Source organism: Mirounga leonina, unplaced genomic scaffold (assembly GCF_011800145.1).
Source record: "Mirounga leonina isolate KUSES-001 unplaced genomic scaffold, KU_Mleo_1.0 Mir_125, whole genome shotgun sequence".
Taxonomy (NCBI): domain Eukaryota; kingdom Metazoa; phylum Chordata; class Mammalia; order Carnivora; family Phocidae; genus Mirounga; species Mirounga leonina.
In genome coordinates this window covers 19,664,964-19,683,677 of record NW_023270305.1, presented here as the reverse complement: position 1 = coordinate 19,683,677, position 18,714 = coordinate 19,664,964, and the positions used below count along the sequence as shown (strand labels likewise).

The following is an 18,714-nucleotide window of genomic DNA, read 5'->3' as shown; positions in this document are numbered from 1 at the left end:
TTCTCACAAGTTTGAAAAGGACACAATAAGCCAAAATTTCCCCAGGGCTTGAATTACTTCTAAGAGAGAAGTTCTCACTTCAAAAGGGCAATAGAGTTCTACTGGGTGTGATTTCCAAAGGCTATGATGTATTCAGGCAGCAAAAAGGCTTTCATGTTAATGAAAGCCTCTATCTTCAAAAAATCCTCCTGAGGTTGCCTAGGACAATAAGGACTATACTCCCAGTTTTAGAAATAGTAAAAAGGAGCCAACTCCATGCAGCTGTCCATTAAGAGACATAAATTAGCACCCCAGTCTCTTGACTCAGAATCTTGGATTGGATTTCCATATTAGATAAGCAAATGGGGAAAGTTTTAGTTACCTCTGAGTAAAATGCCATTGATGCTCTTTACTTTACTAGATTGTTGAAGGAGTTTCAGAGGTAACGTAAAATCTACCCACTGTATGTCCTTTAAAACACTAGGTGTTCAGGGACGCCTGGGTGGCTCAGTCGGTTAAGCGTCTGCCTTCAGCTCAGGTCATGATCCCAGGGTCCTGGGATCAAGTCCCGCATCGGGCTCCCTGCTCAGCAGGGAGCCTGCTTCTCCCTCTCCCTCTGCCTGCAGCTCCCCCTGCTTGTGCTCTGGCTCTCTCATCTCTCTCTCTGACAAATAAATAAAGTCTTAAAAAAAAATTAAAAACAAAAACAAAAACACTAGGTGTTCAGGAAAGGTATCTCCCTTTGCCCACACTATCTCTTCCCTTCCAGTATTTAAGGGTTTCTAAGTTGAGGACTTAGGTGAAGTAGAGGACATATGATTGAAGTGACAGGAAAGAGATGTTAAGTTAGAGAAGGAAGAGGAAAGAGGAGAAAAAATATTGTGACATTAGAGCTTCTAGGAGTAGGGCAGGTGGCCTCATCAGCAATGCAATCTCATTCGCGAAAGTTCTCAAGCCAAAGTAAAGTAATGACTGTCAGAGATGTTGTAGGCTTAATTCCCAGATGGTGTCTAGGAAGCATGCCAGAATGACAGCAAAGGTTGCTCCTGGCTCCAGGACTGCACAATTTATAAGGTGAAATATTGTATCTAGTAAGTATTCAATAAATAGTTTTGAAATGATGTTGGCCATATTAGAACTTCCAAAGGTAGTCTTGTCTATAGCATTCTCTCTACTGCAAAAAAAACTAACAAAAACCCTTAAAGACTCTTCCCTCCTAATGGCCGATACTGTCTTTATGTATAAATGACCACAAATAGGTCTTTGCTTTTATATGACCTTCATACGGAGATAAGGGGGTGTCTCTAAATGCCTAAATCCTTAGTGAAAATGAGTGCTAATGATCACAAACCTTTAAGCCTTAAGGATTAACATAGCATTTGTTGTTCTGGCCACCTTCAAGCTTAATCTCCCTTTCTCACCACAGACATGAGATTTGAAAGGTGCTGTGATTATATTCTCTGAGACTCCATTGGAGAATCAAGACTATTAAGTTCAGTAAGAGAAATGAATCAAAACCCTGAAAAACAATGAAGTTATTTGACAAATACTGAGGATCTATTAGATACCAGATACTAAGCAAGATACTAGAGTAGGCTGGTAGAAGAGATTAGGAGCAAACAGAGAGGATAAATTGGTGAGCAAGAAAGACACAATTCTTATACTCTAGCAAAGAATTAAACAAGTAATTACAGGGCGCCTGGGTGGCTCAGTTGGTTGAGTGACTGCCTTCGGCTCAGGTCATGATCCTGGAGTCCCGGGATCGAGTCCCGCATCGGGCTCCCTGCTCGGCAGGGAGTCTGCTTCTCCCTCTGACCCTCCCCCCTCTCATGTGCTCTCTCTCTCCTCTCATCCTCTCTCTCAAATAAATAAATAAAATCTTTAAAAAAAAATAAAATAAACAAGTAATTACAATAAAGTATCCCAGGAAGGGGAGGAGCACTACGTTAATTCGGAGCCAAAGGAGTTTTAGCGAGGCAAAGAGTGAATGAGAAAACGGCAATTATGAAAAGCTGAAAGACATTTAGAATGATTGAAGTATTGACAAGTGGCAAGACATGAGACTAAGAAGTCTGTATGAGTAGCTCATGAACAGTATTATAAGCTATATGAAGGAGTATGGGCTTTATCTGAAAGGCAATGGGAAACCATGATTTCAAAAATGAATAAGAGGGTGACATGATCCTATCTAGATTTTTTAAAGATCCCTCCAGCTGCAGTATGGAAAAGAGATTAGTAGAGACATATACAGATGATGCTGAAACCAGTTAGTAGTCAATTATGACCATCTAGGCAAGAGATGATTGTTATCTAAACCAGTGTGTGGCAATAGAGATGAAGAGGACTGGTTGGTTACAGAATATAATTTGAAGATAGATCCAACAAGATTTGCTGATCAAATGGTTTTGGGAATTGAGCAGAAAGGAGGACTCAGGGATAATTTCCACGTTTCTAGCTAGATATTTGGTTGGGTTATGAAGCCACTCCCCTGAGATTGAGAAATTGAGGGGAAGAGGAAGGAAGTTCATGTTGGACAAATGATGAGTTCATTTTTAGATGTGTTGAGTTAGAGATGTCTGAGACATCCAAAGGGAAATGTTGACTTAGTTTCTGGATACCTATTACAGTCTTCTGAACTGACACCTGACCATATTTAAGCTCTAAGAATTAGTGGAAAGGAAAATTTAAGGAACAGGAGAAAAAGAATTTAATATATATAACAAGGTCCCTGAGAGGACAGAAGTCATGGATCCATGCATAGCTGGAGGGATTTACCTTGCATAAGGTAGCAGGCCACCTTTTTCAATTTAACAGCAGGAAAGAGGGGGGAAATGGGTAGAGGTATAGATAGATTTGTCCTTTTGATAGCGGAGAGTCAAGGAAGTTTCTGTCTAATGACTCATTTACTCTAAAAAGAAGGAGACAAGGTCATCTGCTGGAAGATCTGAGGTTTATCAAGAGAAAAAAAATAAACAACAGATGTTATAAAGCACAGAAGAAAGAAACCAGAATTACTGGGCTATTTCCCATTATTTCCATTGAAAAGGCTGATGTTTTTCTTCTGGAGTTTGTTTTGAGAGAAATTAATTTCGTGTTCCCTGTTCCCTGGATGACATCATTCACTTGTGCCACGTTTCTGAAATTATTTAACCTTTCTGGAACAACTTATACAGCAAGTTCCTTCTTTATGGAGCAGGCGATTCTGAGTTAATGCCGTTATGGTCCAGTCACATGTGGTTTCCATAACTCAGAGCTAAAGCATGGTTGGCATTTGCTAGGTAGTTTCCTCACAAGGGCATGCGTTCCTCCCATTTCACCTAGCTTTGCTTCAAATAGTGAAGAAGACAGACACTATTGGAGAAATCATTTGTCTCCCACCCTTTGTCTTGACCCAGGATACTGCATTTGGGCATCTACAGCCTCAGCCACCATCCCCATATCCTGCACTTTCCTTGCCAGGATTTCTGTATCTCTGCCCCACCCCCCACGCACACTCACCAATGCCCTCATTATCCATTACCTCTAAAAAAAGGTCATAAATCACAAGATACATTACTGTTTCTTCTCAGTTCACTCTTCGTATCTGGAATTCTTTGCTGATTTCTGTATTGATCTTGTTTTAATTTTAATTTTCCTTCTCACTTCTTCCCACATCGCCTCTCAGTTATTTGAATTTCTCTTTCTACCTTATTTCCTCCAATCAGTTACTCTTCTTATCGTACTCTCACAGCCTCATGGTTGTCACTGTCAAAGCTGATTCTATCACAAACCAACTGGGACAGTACATACTGAGGAAATGAGCCCAATGCTTACAGCAAAGTTACAACATTTTAAGTGGGCCATCATGATGACCCAGAGAATCAAGTATCCCACATTTATAGAGAGTGGAGAAATATTCCCAAAGGTTATATAACAATGACATACGGAGTCGCCGTGGAAAATATTTTCTCAACTCTAGAGTAATTTTTTTCATTCTTGCCTTGGATGGATTTATTCAATGTGATAATGAGGTTTTCCTGGGTTTTAAAATTTTGTTGTTGTTTGTTTTTCTCCTGCATAGAGCTTTTCCTAAATCAATAGGGCATTAATAAACAATACTGTTACGGATTTTAGAAAACAAAGTAATAATATCTTCTTCAAATACTACTTGTTGGTGGCATGTAATGTGATACACATAATGTTGGGAAAATTACCTTATTATGTTTAAATCTTATACCACCCCGAAAGCGAAATATTATTCTCCCCATTTCATAGATGAGGAAATTAAGGCCTACGGAGGTTAAGTTACTTGTCCTATCATGTTACTAGTTTAGTGGCAAAGCCAGTTCTGACTATGAAAATTTATATTTTTTCTACTACCCACACAAATCTTAGCTGTTGTTAAGGCTTGCCTATTAGATAAATTTCTGGGCATTGTCTAGAACAAATGTGTACTATGTCCTCTGCTTAGCTTCTAAGCATTCTATCACTGGCTCCATTGTCTGAAGATGAATAACCATTATTATTAGAGCAAGCTTGGCATTTTAGGGACTCACTGGTACCAAATACTGAACGGAAGTCAATAACCAGCTCAGAGCTCATTCCACAAGGCCCCCTTGTAGTTTGGGCTAACGATTAAGTAACAAGGTTAAGATGCATTGTATTTATTTTTTCTTGGTTACTGATATATACTATTGGCAACCAAACGAACATATTTACAGCTATCTGACATGAGTTGAATGAGAAATGAGAATATTGAAGAAGCTCTAGTAATAAATATGAAATTCCAAAGTCCAACTGAGGAGGTATTTTCCTAGCATTTGGCTGAAGCTAAACACGGAAGAGAACCGATATATACACATATTAGACATTTGCAATCAGATGGTTTCCAGATGGACACATTCAACTCCATGGAAATGTTATGACCTACTATGGCAACTCTAGTGTTTAAATGGTAAATGATATCCCAAAATAAGATTCAGAACTAGAAAATATTTAGCTTAGAAGTTAAAATTTTAAGCCTTGGGAAAACAGTTTTTGTGAAGACCAGTGTTTTCTTCAGCATTATATTCATAGGAATCTTGTCTGTGGCACTAATGCTTGGGAAGGACCTGGTTCCAAATCCCTTGAAAAGAAGTCACGTCCCCTTGTTCATTTACGCCAAAGTGAGCTTGATGATGATGATGATGAGTGGAGGAGAAGAAGGAAGAGGTCATCGTTTTGAATGCTGTCTGAGCCATCACGGTGCTGAGTGCTTTATCCATTGAACTCTGGGAGGCCAGTATTCTCCCCAGAAATCTAGCAACAAATAAAACACAGCTAAAGCTTGTTACTTAATTGTTACCAAAAAAATGCAAGGAAGCCACATGGGATGAGCTCTGAGCTGGTTATTCACTTCTGTTCCGTACTTGGTACCAGCACTAACATGGTCATGCCTACATGTGCCCACCAGGAGCAAGAAGACATTTTCAGTAACTGGCATGAGTAAATAACTCTTAGGGATCCACCCACTGAGGCCAGAGGACAATCTCATGGGTTAGAATCTACACAAAGGAGGCTCTAAGAGAATGAAGATACTATACAGAAAGCCTCTAAGAAACAAAAGAATCGAACAGAAGGCACAGCCTGCAGTATAATCTCTCTCTAACCTACCATCCTTCTGTGCTGGGGGTGGAAGCTGCTATCTTTGAGAACACTAGGAAAGCATTTTAAATTCTGAGTTCTAAGTTGTTTCATAGGAATGCAGCAAGAAGCACTAACATAATGAAGAACTGACTTCAAAAGTATCTCCATGCTCACAGAAAGGCATTTGTTTGGTTGAGGAAAAAAAAGAAAGGCCAATGATTATTAAATATCTACTAAATATTAAGTGCTATGATATGGGCTGGAGATGTAAAGAGCTCATTTAAGGAGCCTACATCCCATTTCAGTTTACAGATTATAAACCTATTATTATAAAACAACAAGCCCATTAAGTCCAGTCCCAGAGAAACATGCCCTGGGTGTTATGGGAGCACAAAAGTGGGATAAAATTTAACCGAAGAGAGCTGGGAAGGCTTCCTGAAAAGGAGACATCTGAGAATATTAAGTTTTATGGGTCACAAAACTAGAACAGAAAATACCAGCTAAATTCAGTGGTGTCGGACAGCAAAGCAACCAGAAATATCTGAGCTTGATTCTAGAATTGGGCAAGAGATTGATATCATCAAACTGTTATCAAGAAACTTACCCCCACAGGAAAAAAGAACACATATAAGACAATACTTAGAACAAGAACAGTAAAATGATTGGGATGCACTGAGTTCTGAACTGTCATTGGATTTTTTAAAAAGTGTAAGTAAATGGATACATTATGAAAAGCATGGAGACGGTACAACGCTGCTTTATTAGTATTAATGTTATTATCCAATTTTACTATTGACAGTGATAAGATTTATTTTTTAGATTTTATTTTTTAATTTAAATTCAATTAACATATAGTGTATTATTAGTTTCAGAGGTAGAGTTCAGTGATTCATCAGTCTCATATACTACCCAGTGTCACTACATCACATACCCTCCCCAATGTCCATCACCCAGTTACCCCCTTCCTTCACCCCCATCCCCTCCAGCAATCCTCAGTTTGTTTCCTCTGATTAAGAGTCTCTCATGGTTTTCTCCCTCTCTGATTTCATCTTGTTTTATTTTTCCCTCCCTTCCCCTATGATCCCGTTTTGTTTCTTAAATTCCACGTATCAGTAAGATCATATGATAATTGTCTTTCTCTGATTGACTTATTTCGCTTAACATAATATCCTTTAGTTTCATCCATGTCATTGCAAATGGCAAGATTTCATTTTTTGATGGCTGAGCAATATTCCATTGTATACATATATACACCATATCTTCTTTATCCTTTCATCTGTTGATGGACATCTGGGCTCTTTCCATGGTTGGGCTATTGTGGACATTGCAGCTATAAACATTGGGGTGCAGGTGCCCCTTCAGATCACTACATTTGTATCTTTGGGGTAAATACCCGCTAGTGCAATTGCTGGGTCTTAGGATAGCTCTATTTTCAACTTTTTGAGGAACCTCCGTACTGTTTTCCAGAGTGGCTGCACCAGCTTGCATTCCCACCAACAGTGTAGGAGGGTTCCCCTGTCTCTGCATCCTCACCAATACCTGTCGTGTTCCTGACTTGCTAATTTTAGCCATTCTGACTGGTGTGAGGTAGTATCTCACTGTGGTTTTGATTTGGATTTCCCTGATGCTGAGTGATGTGGCACATTTTTTCATGTGTCTGTTGGCCATTCAGATGTCTTCTTTGTAGAAATGTCTGTTCACGTCTTCTGCCCATTTCTTGATTCGATTATTTGTTCTTTGGGTGTTGAGTTTGATAAGTTCTTTATAGATTTTGCATACTAGCCTTTTATCCAATTATCTTCTCCCATTCTGTTGGATGCATTTTGTTTTGTTGAGACAGTGATAAGCTTTAAAAGTTAAATTTCTTACACTATTCTAATGCTAACTTTTGTATACATAAATAGACCCACTTGGGAATGTAATATTCATTTCTCCTTTTTAAGTGAAACTGTGTGTGTTATCATCTAAATGAAAACTTTTGCTCCTATTTAGAAACCAGTATGTTCGTGGTACTCTTTTGTGGGATGGTAAAGTCTCAGTTTTAAAACACGTCTCTATCAAGGATTTGGGGCTAGACCTTTTATTGAAAACAATTAAAAGTAAAGCATAGGGACCAAAAAAATGTTTTTGAAATTATGTCCGTACTGTCAATTAAATGTATATAGCCTGAAGGCTATAATTAGAAGACTCCACTTAATGACTTTGTCATTCTCTCTGATTTCACGTGTTTTTCCTACAGCAAATGTTTCTTCCTTTCTCTAAAAGGAAAACAAATCTCAAGAGGTGGTGATATCTCTCTTCTTATTTAAGGCATTAACTAAATTCACCTTACTGCTGAAAAGAAATCCCTGTATATACCAACGAAAGAGAAAATATTAGTGACTAATAAATGTCAGTAGTGGCTTAGGTCCCTATTTAACTTCTCTAAGGCTTGCTTTCATCATCCCTAACACAAGAGAAACAATATTACTCTGTCTTCCTCATCAGAACAAAAAAAGCTCTCTTAAAGTTTTAAGAGCACAAAACCCAATGAAAAAAAAACAAAAAAAAAGGAAGTCCTAAAATTACAAAATGTTTCCAACTATATTTGTAAAGTGGTTATTTGGAATTTAGAGTATATTTCCCCACTAGAACAACATTATACATGGATTAATAGCATATTACATACAGAGGATAAGGAGGTTGGTGGGCATCTGTCAAAATGCTGAAAAGAACTTTTGGAATTCTCATGGAGTTTAGAGGTTGATGGTACTAATTTTTAATATGCTGAGTTACCCTTCGGAAATTGTGTAACTGCTAGAAACATGAATCAGATGGGTTTATTAGAGGATCTAGAGAGACACAGGAAGAGGAAAAAAAAGGGAGAGGATGGTTCCTTTTCACAAAGTAACTATTAAAGAGTTGGAGGAGGCAAAGGATTGGAAATAAGGGTTTTGTTGATACAGCTATAAAAAAGGGAGAATTAATGAATTAGAGCTAAACTGTTAGCAGTTTAAGTAAACAGGAGGTATCCTTCCTGGCCAAAACCAGAAACAAACAAAAAACACCAGCTCCCCATTGGCCAACTCTCTTATCTCTCCCATCCTTGACGGCCAAGTAGAATTTGCTGGATTGGTTCCATCCCCTCTTCAGACCGCCCAAATCAAGCTCTGTCCAGTTCTCCCCTCACTCCCCACTCCCACACTTCACTAAAACTACTCTGACGGAGTCACCACGTTTATGCTAAGGCTCAGCAGCCTTGTGTTCCCTCTTAGCCACACTCCCCCTGAAATTCTTCCCTTGGATGGTTTTCCTGGCAACTTCTCTTCCCTGGTTCTCCTCCTGTGCCTCTGGTCACACCTTCTCAGTCACACACAGACTCCTCTCCTGCTGCTGGAGGTCCACAGGTATCTGTGCCTGGACTTTTCTTCTCACCTCAGATTCTCCATGAATTAACTCATCCACGACCATAGCTTCAACTACCACTTCCAGGTCAGTAACTCCAAATCAGACTGAGGCCAGCTGCATGGTGTACCATAGAGAGCCAAGAGTGGGGGCTGCCACTTAATACTGGGGGCCTTTGGGAAAGTTTTATTTAACTTGAGGGTAGGTTTTCATACCTTACCATCATACATTGCTAGTGGAGATATGAAATGATGTGTCCACTTTGGAAAACAATGTGGAAGTTCCTCAAAAACTTAAACATAGAGTTACCATATGATTCAGCAAATTCACTCCTAGGTAGATAGATCCCTGAAAGAACTGAAAACTTATGTCCACACAAAAGCTTGTACACAACTGTTCAGCAGTATTATTCATAATAGCCCCAAAGTTGAAACAACCCAAATGTCTATGAACTGATAAATAGACGGATAAAATAAAGTATATCTATATGATGGAATTTCATTCAGCCATAAAAAGTAATACGGCACTGATACATCCTGCAACATGGGTATACCTTGAAAACCTGATGCTAAGTGAGAAAAGCCAGACCAAAAAAAAAAAAAAAAAAGAAAGCCATTTTCTATAATTCCATTTAGATGAAATGTCCAGAATAGGCAAAGACTATACTCATGACCTAGACTCTACTCATAGAGACAAAAAGTAAATTAGTGGCTTCCAAGGGCTGAGGGAAGGGAGGCAAAGGAGTAACTACAATGAGTTGAGGGTTTCTTTTTGGGGTGATGAAGATGTTCTGAAGTTTGAGAGTGGCAGTTTTGGTACAACCTTGTGAATAAACTAAAATAATCACTAAGCTATACATTTTAAAGGGACATACAATAGCCTGTGAATTATTATTTCCACTAAAATTTTTTGATTACTTAAAAAATATGTCCTCTCCACTCTCCTAAACTTTTGTACCTGTATCTCCTTCCTTGATGCATGGCTCCGTCTACCTCCCAGTATTCCATGCCAGAAACGAGACCTCCCAGTGCCATCCCTCCATATCCAACTCTGATTGTCTACCTCCCAAATGCTTCTCATATGGGTCCACCCCTCTTCCTCTCCACTGCCACTCCTGGGTATTTGGAGATGGGGCCTTTGGGAGATAGTGAAGTCATGAAGGTACTTTGTTGCTTAAGCCACCCAGTCCACGGTATGTTTGTTACAGCAGCCTGAACTGACCAGGACATCATGCTTTGTACATGTTTTATTTTGTTTTTAGAATGTTTTCCTTCCCCTCAATATGTCTGTTTGGCAATCACATACTCACTTCTTAAATGCCTACTTGAATTCTTCTCCTCCCTCCCAGGTCCTCCAGGCAGATTTTTGGCACTCAATGTACTGACTTGCGTGAGGCTTTTATGATTTATGTTACCGAATGGTTCTGTCTCCCCGGTGGTTTCTTAAGAACCAAACAGTGTCTTTTGTCTTTCTAGCTCTTAACGGAGAAGTACGTCTGATATCTGCATATGGTTATCTTGCTCTGCCGTCTTATTCTTCCCACATGATCTGCAGACTTTAAATTTGTTGCTCTTCCACTTTTTTCCTCCAATCTTATTTTTGTCTTGATTTTTTTAAATTTTATTGAATGAATTTACTCCTCTTATATTAACATGCCCCTGATGGAATGTCAAGACATGCTTCCAGATTTTTATTACAGATTTATGTTATAGAGAATAAAATTACACTGAACACTTCTTCCAGTCATTTTATCATTTGTTTAATAAACGGTTATTTCTGTGCCAGACACTGTGATTAACACCATGGCAGAGGTACAAGATTATATCAGGCACAGATTGTGATCTCAGAGTCCTTAGAATCTAAAGAAGGGGGGGCACAAAATAAACAGAAATGACGATACAGGACATTATGAAAGAGTCACGAGAGAAGTAAAAACTTCTGACTCATAGAGTTGAGCTGTGGCCTTAAAGCATGAGTGGGGTTGCACTGAGTGGAGAAAAGGAGAAACCACATGCAAAGAAAAGGACACTGAAAAAGGCAGAGAGCTGTGGAGAAGCAGGAATGCTAACAGAATGGGGAGCTCTTAAAACTGGAATTAAAGAATCTATGTGATCATTCTTTCATTCAAGAAACATTGAGAGGGGGAGAGAGGGCTACCATGTTGTAAGGAGCAGAACTAAAAGCCACTGTGAAGGTCCATGTGATATAATCCAGCACAGCCCTTTGCTGTGGGTTTGTGCAGGCTTCACACATTTTAGTCACTTAATGAGTTCTGAGCACAGCTCGACTGATGGGTAAGAGTCTGGACTCTAGAGCCAGACCACTGGGACCAAACTATACTCTTGTGCTTTCTAGTATGTGGCCTTGGGCACTTTATGTAATCTTACTGTGTCTCTGTACCTGTATACCTCGATAGTAATAGGATCTATGTTGTAGGGTTGTTACAAGAATTAAATGAGTTAACACGAAATCAGAGAAGGAGACAAACCGTAAGAGACTCTTAACCTCAGGAAACAAACTGAGGGTTGCTGGAGTGGAGGGGGGCGGGAGGGATGGGGTGGCTGGGTGATGGACACTGGGGAGGGTATGTGCTATGGTGAGCGCTGTGAATTGTGTAAGACTGATGAATCACAGACACGTACCCTGAAACAAATAATACATTATATGTTAATAAAAAGTTTCTAAAAATTAATTAAATATTAAAAAACAAAACATCGTTTTATAATTAAATAAAACATCTATAAAATCTACAAATAAAATACTTCAAAACAAAGAATTAAATGAGTTAATAAAGGTTAAGGGCTTATTAACTGGAACATAGTATATTCTTGGTAAGTGTTAGCTACTATTATTTATTTTCTTCCTGGTAAATGACCAAAAAGTGCCTTCTACCTATGGAATAAAATGATTCGTATTTATATCATTTCTCTCAAAGTTATAAGCCCCATAAGTTGACCTACATATACTCATTTTGCAAAAGAAAGAAATAAGAGAGAAAGAAACAAAGAAACCAGGGGGAAAGGCAGCATAGGCTGGAAATTTGAGTTATGAAGTGAGAACTAGTTTAAATCCCATTTCTACTAACTGTGCTTTAGGCCCACATTTCCTTAAATAAAGATTCCATAATTAGCTTCTTACTATGTAGTATTCATTATTTGGGGAGGACAAAGTAGCTGCCTCTAGACATGTAACTCCACCTATTCATATTCACCTACTTATATATATACATATACAATTAATATATATATAAAGTATATATATGTATGTATATATTAAAGATTTTATTATTTTTTTATTTGCCAGAGAGAGAGAGGAAACACAAGCAGGGGGAAACACAAGAAGAGGGAGAAGCAGGCTCCCCACTGAGCAAGGAGCCCGACGCGGGACTCAATGCCAGGACCCTGGGATCATGACCTGAGCCGAAGGCAGACACTTAATGACTGAGCCACCCAGGCGTCCCTCAACTATTCATATTTTTATCGATTGGTTACAATCTATTTTTTGAAGAAATATCTATCAAGCATATAAGTACTTAAGGGGATACACAGACAATACATGTCCCCAAAGAAGTTAAAGAGGAGGAGATTTTAGTAGATTCATATAGCAATCCCAGTAGTATTTCATGTGTACCAAAGAGTCATGAATAGGATCCAAGTCTTGACATTGCAATCATTTTTCTCCAGCATGGGAATAAATGCATATTAGATTATTAATATCCATAAAAACAATTCTTAAGAGTAGAAATCACACAAAAACATTTCCACCAAAAGTTCTGCTGATGGATCTACTAGTCACAATAAGGATGTTGAAGAGTTGAAATAGTAAGTGAAACCGAGCTGGGCACTAAAATTAGAATGAGAACCTCATCAACTTCTGTGGTAATTTGTGGGGATTTCACAAGTCCCCATGTTCACATAGTTTTAAACCCTCACCAATACCTCACCACAATATCTCATTTTCAGTGACTTTTTTTCAACACCTCTAATTTCTAGTCCAGGAACCAGGGAATGTATTTATTTATTTATTTAGCTGTCTTAGCACGCTTCAACTATTAATCACATAAAACCTGAAAGGATTTACGAAGCGTGGTGGTAAAAAGATACTTCCTCACTACTAAATACAACGCTGATTATTTATTGCCTTCTTAAAACAGAAAAATACAAATGAAAATGTTTAAGCCTCTCATTAACTTATTATTCTGCAGTAATACTTGGTTTGGGCAATAAAGGGGAAAAAAGCTACCATAAAACATCAATGACTGGGGAAAGAAAATACTGGAGTATCTCAAATGGTGTCTATACTGAAAAATGAAGGAACACTCAAGACCCAACTGTGTTACCTTCAGGAATCTAAAGCAATGTAAATGGAGCCCAAGTTTTATAAAATTGTTTCTGGTCCTCAGCCATTCTAGTTATTTTTTTCCCCAAAATTTAGTTTTGCTTTTGGGTGAGAGAGTGTTGACTTTGGTAATGTGCTGTCTACACGGTGCCAAACATCTCTTTTATAAAAGCTGGCAAATTGTTTATGTCATCTAGATGTCTCCAAATCTCCACATCTTTGTTGTAATATGGAGCGATCTGAACCACCCCAATGAGTTTTTATTGAGAACCATGTTCACAGCAAGATGACTGAACAGACACCATATGCTTGACATCAGCAACATCTCGCATAGGTGTTCTTGTGGGTCTTAATACAAAATCATAGCTTCCATAAAATCTAAGAAATTGGCTCTGATGCCATAGAAATTAAATATAAAAGTACAGTGGCTGCTTAATCATTATATCATTCTCAAATGCTCTTTTGACGTTTTTCTCTTTATCTGAGAATGTCTATTTAAAGACATACAAATACTGAACTACAAGTCTTTTTTTTTTTTTTTAAGATTTTTATTTATTTATTTGACAGAGAGAGCGAGAGAGCATAAGCAGGGAGGAGGGGCAGAGGGAGAGGGAGAAGCTGGCTCCCTGTGGAACAGGGAGCCCGACGCGGGGCTCGATCCCAGGACCCTGGGATTATGACCTGAGCCGAAGGCAGACGGTTAACCGACTGAGCCATCCAGGCGCCCCTGAACCAGAAATCTTAAGTTCTTTTCTCCAAATTGCAGATGGTGCAAAATAAGGTCTTCCTCACTCAGCATCCACAGATTATAAAACAGTGACCTCTTGGACAGAGATCTGCCCCATAGATGTATTTTGTTGTTGTTGTTAGGCCCACACAGGATTGGCTCTCACGAAGTTTCAAAAATTTTGCATTATTTACAACATGTACAAATCCAGACTTTCACTTTTTACAATTCCAGTTTTCTAGATTCTTTTAAAGATTTATTTATTTGAGAGAGAGAGCATGAGCGGGGCGGGGGTGGGGGGGGGTGGGAAGCAGGACCCAGGGATCATGATCTGAGCTGAAGGCAGATGCATAACTGACTGAGTCACCCAGGCACCCCAGTTTTCTAGATTCTTATGGAAAAATCAGATCTGCCCCATGAGGTAACATCTGGCTGGAGCTGAGTAACAACTGCCTTCTAATTCCTCAAAGTTCCCACTACCCTCTATTGTTTCCCCAACCGAGGCCAAGGGTCATTGCCATTTATCACCCCACTATGTGCCTTTTCTTTTTAGTTGATTTAAGAGGAAAGTGAAATATCAGTTGTTCTGGACAGGGAGATAATTTCCTGCAGACATTTGCATTTGGGCCCCTACCTCAGACACATCAGGCTGCCTATTGACATCACAGATGCTAAGGGAAAGCTAAAGAGGACTCTTCATTGGGCAGATCTTAAGAATGTTACTATTCGTGGATTAAACAAACAAGAATCACAACTACTATACCTTCTGGCATATTTTCATTTACAAAGTAGGTTCGAATTGCAAGACAAACTTCACCTCGTGCCCAAACAAGAAAGCAAGTTTAAGGATTTCTACAGCATTCGTCAAGCTTGCTTTGGCTAATAAATTATTATTTATTTCCACTTACAATAGGTTTAAAATGTCTACATTACCTCCAAGTTTTGCAATTCCCCCAGATTTCTGTGCTTTCTTTTGCAGAAAAGCTCTCATAATCAACAAAATAGACGTCCACTAATGATTCCCAAAGAGCATGGGACTTGGTGCAAACGCCCTCTCAACACTTTACTTTGTAGATTCTGGAAAGATTAAGGGAAAACAGAATGTATACTGGGATATTTATATAAAAATATGTAACTACTCATGCTGAGAGGCAAATACATTTTTAGATTCCTCACATTACAGTGAGTATCCAGTTTCACTCTCTCCCACTTCCTCTCTATGTTGCTTTGGATACGTTGACTACAACTATTAACAGCTTACTCCTCCATGTCAGATTTGAGTAATCCACAGGTACTCATCACTGTGGGCTTTTCAGGATAGCTTCCTGTGAATAATTCCCAGCACTTAGATCATGAGTCACCAACTAGCGATTATACAAGTTGAGCTGGTATTCTTCCTTTGTTGTTGTTTATCGTTCTAAAAGGAGAAACCAGAAACCAGGGAAGGGTTGTTTACTGGTCAGTGCAGCTGCAAGGACTGGTCTCTGAACACCTGATTTCATCAGATTGCTCATTCAAGTCTTCTGATAGTGTTTTTTTTTTGTCTACTCAGAGAAACTCTGTCGTTCTAATAGAGAAAGAGATTGTGGTAGAGGAGAGACAGAGAGCATTTCTACTTTTCAAGGGGACCTTTTATTCTCCAGGTAAACTACCTCACTTTATAAAGGAGAGCCCTGGGGCCAAAAAGATTACATAATTTACCCAAGTTTAAACAGAGAGTTTATGGAAGAAAGGGAAATACACCACCATGGTGAGCATCCAGAGAATCCAGCCTCATCCTGGGGTCCCTGGGACATAAAAAGTACATGTGTCAGAAAGCTGATTTTGAACTAACTTAGACTTGGAAAATGTAGAAGCTATCTGCTGTCTGTCACAGAATTTCTGCTCAGCAGTCTAATTTTAAGGGAATTTGGCTCCTTGACTTTGCAAATATGATTCCTGTCCCATCATCTCCCTTTGTCAAAATATTTTTTTTTGCATTCAGGGGTCTAATATGATAATGGGGGTTTTAGTAAGAGGCTAAAATCCCTGATTGGTGGGTACTGGGCATCTGAAGCAGTTCTGGGTACTTTTGAGCTAGACAAAGATGTATTTGTTGGTGACGGTGAGCTTGAGAAGGTGGAACCTTGGAACTCAAATGGTCCTGACACAAAGCTGGCTCTCTGACTCTGACGTTTGCATCCTAAACCCTGTCCTATCATTTACTCCTGTCACATGAAACTCCACGTATTTTGCTGGTTAACTTTGGTCACTCAAACTTTGACTTCTCGTTTTAAGTCAATTAACTTTGCTCACTCAGACTTTGACTTCTCCTTTTAAGTCTTCCAGAAAAGACCTGCACATGCTCCCTTCCCCCAGTCTAAACTACAACATCACCAGGCTTTGAGACTCTGCCCTCTCTCTCCTAGGTTTGGGACCAAATAGTCTATAAATTACAGTTCCTATTGTCCTCACTCACAAATTCCACCCACGTCAGGCAGTGGCAGCCTTTTCAAGAGGGATAAGGCTGGATTTTTTTTTTTAAAGAATTTATTTATTTATTTGACAGAGAGAGACACAGCCTGAGAGGGAACACAAGCAGGGGGAGTGGGGGAGGGAGAAGCAGGCTTCTCGCGGAGCAAGGAGCCCGATGTGGGACTCGATCCCAGGACCCTGGGATCATGACCCAAGCCGAAGGCAGACGCCCAACGACTGAGCCACCCAGGCGCCCAAGGCTGGATTTTTAAGGAGCAAATGCTTCCCACATTCTCAGCAGTTTTTCTCTGGCTTGGGTAGCTCTAATCTTAATTGGAGAGAGACCTCTCTACTTTACAAAATGGGATTATTGTGTTCTGGAGGATACCTGCCTCTTATTAAACGCTTGAAAGAAATTCAAGGAGGCCCTGGGTTCAGAGGGACAAACTTGCCAGTGAAATGAAGGAGAACCTACAAAAGAAGTCCACACCCAGCTTGAGAACACATCATCCTTCTGCATGACCTTCATACTTTGCTCAGTCAGTGGGGACTCATGAAGCCTGGGGCAGAAAGAGAGAGCCAGGCAGAGTGCTGCCACCTGGTCCTTTCCCTGTTCTCCCAGGCTCCCATACACCACCGCCCCCCCTCCCCAAGGTGGTTCTTCCACATGCAGGGAAGTTCCTCACTAGGGAAAGAAGGAAAGAAGGAAAGAAAGAAAAAAGAAAGAAGGAAAGAAAGAAAAAAGGAAAAAGGAAAGCTTCTTTCTACTACCTCCTTCCCAATACCCACTCCTTCAAAGCACAACTACTTTAGGGGGCACAACAGTTTTTAGAGTAGGCTGATATTAGTCTGCTCCGGTTGCTATAATAAGGTATCACAGACTGGGTGGCATAAACAACAGAAATTTCTTAGAGTTCTAGAAGGTAGGAAGCCCAAGATCAAGGTGTTGGCCAATTTCGTTCCTGGTGAGACTCTTCCTGGCTTGCACTCTTCTTGCTGTGTCCTCACATGGTGGAGAGAGAGAGCGCTCTGGTGTCTTCTTCTCTTCTTACATGGGTTCCAGCCAACCAAGATGAGGGTCTTACCTTTATGACCTCACGTCAGCTTAATTACCTCTGTATAGGCCCTATTTCTCAATTCAGTTACATGGAGAGTTGGAGCTATGACTTATGAATTTGGGGAGGGACACAATTCAGTCCGCAGCAAGACTCTTAACCAAGAATCAGAGATTTGTAAGGCCCCGACAGCATATGTGGAATTGTGTGTGTTTGTGCCCATGAGCTTCTTTCTTTCTTTGTTTTTTAAAGATTTATTTACATTTAAGATTTATTTGACAGAGAGAGAGCACAAGCAGGGGGAGCAGGAGAGGGAGAAGCAGGTTCCCCGCTGAGCAGGGACACCAATGCAGGGCTCCATCCTGACCTGACCTGAGATCATGACCTGAGCCGAAGGCAGACGCTTAACTGACTGAGCCACCAGGCGCCCCCCAACAACCTTCTTTCTGGGGAGAGGGTCCATAGCCTTCCTGACAGTCTCAAAGGGGTCTGTGATCAATAAAAGTTTAGGAACCACTATTTAAACCTACAAAGACTGATTGCCTCAGAAGATTTCAGAAGACAAAGGAAAGTCAGTATTCCTTGAGGTTCTACCATCTAATGTCATTTTTTATATATTAAAACAAATGGACTTGCCCAATGCAAAAGGAGAGGAAAAAACAACATCATTCCCTGATTCCTACCAACAGCTTTTTAGGGTCACAAAAATTTGAGATACTGAAATGTTTTCCCCTCCCAAGAGTCTATGTGTAAACTTAGACTGAACATCCAATTTAAAAACAACTTAAAAACAATGTAAGCTTGGGGCGCCTGGGTGGCTCAGTCATTAAGCGTCTGCCTTCGGCTCAGGTCATGATCCCAAGGTCCTGGTATTGAGCCCTGCATCGGGCTCCCTGCTCTGCGGGAAGCCTGCTTCTCCCTCTCTCACTTCCCCTGCTTGTGTTCCCTCTCTCACTGTGTCTCTCTCTGTCAAATAAATAAATAAAATTTTTAATTAAAAATAAAAAGCTTGCTTGCTTTCCTTCTTTCTTTCCTTCTTTCCTTCTTTCTTTCCTCTTTCCTCTTTCTTTCCTTCTTTCCTTCTTTCTTTCTTTCCTCTTTCCTTCTTTCTTTCCTCTTTCCTCTTTCTTTCCTCTTTCCTCTTTCTTTCCTCTTTCCTCTTTCCTCTTTCTT

At 39.8% G+C, this 18,714-nt stretch overlaps 1 protein-coding gene across 6 annotated transcripts in view; it reads right to left on the bottom strand.

Annotated features, from left to right (window-relative positions):
- RASGRP3 (RAS guanyl releasing protein 3) overlaps positions 1-18,714 on the bottom strand; it is a 103,887-nt gene that overhangs the window by 42,025 nt on the left and 43,148 nt on the right. The window lies entirely within an intron of this gene.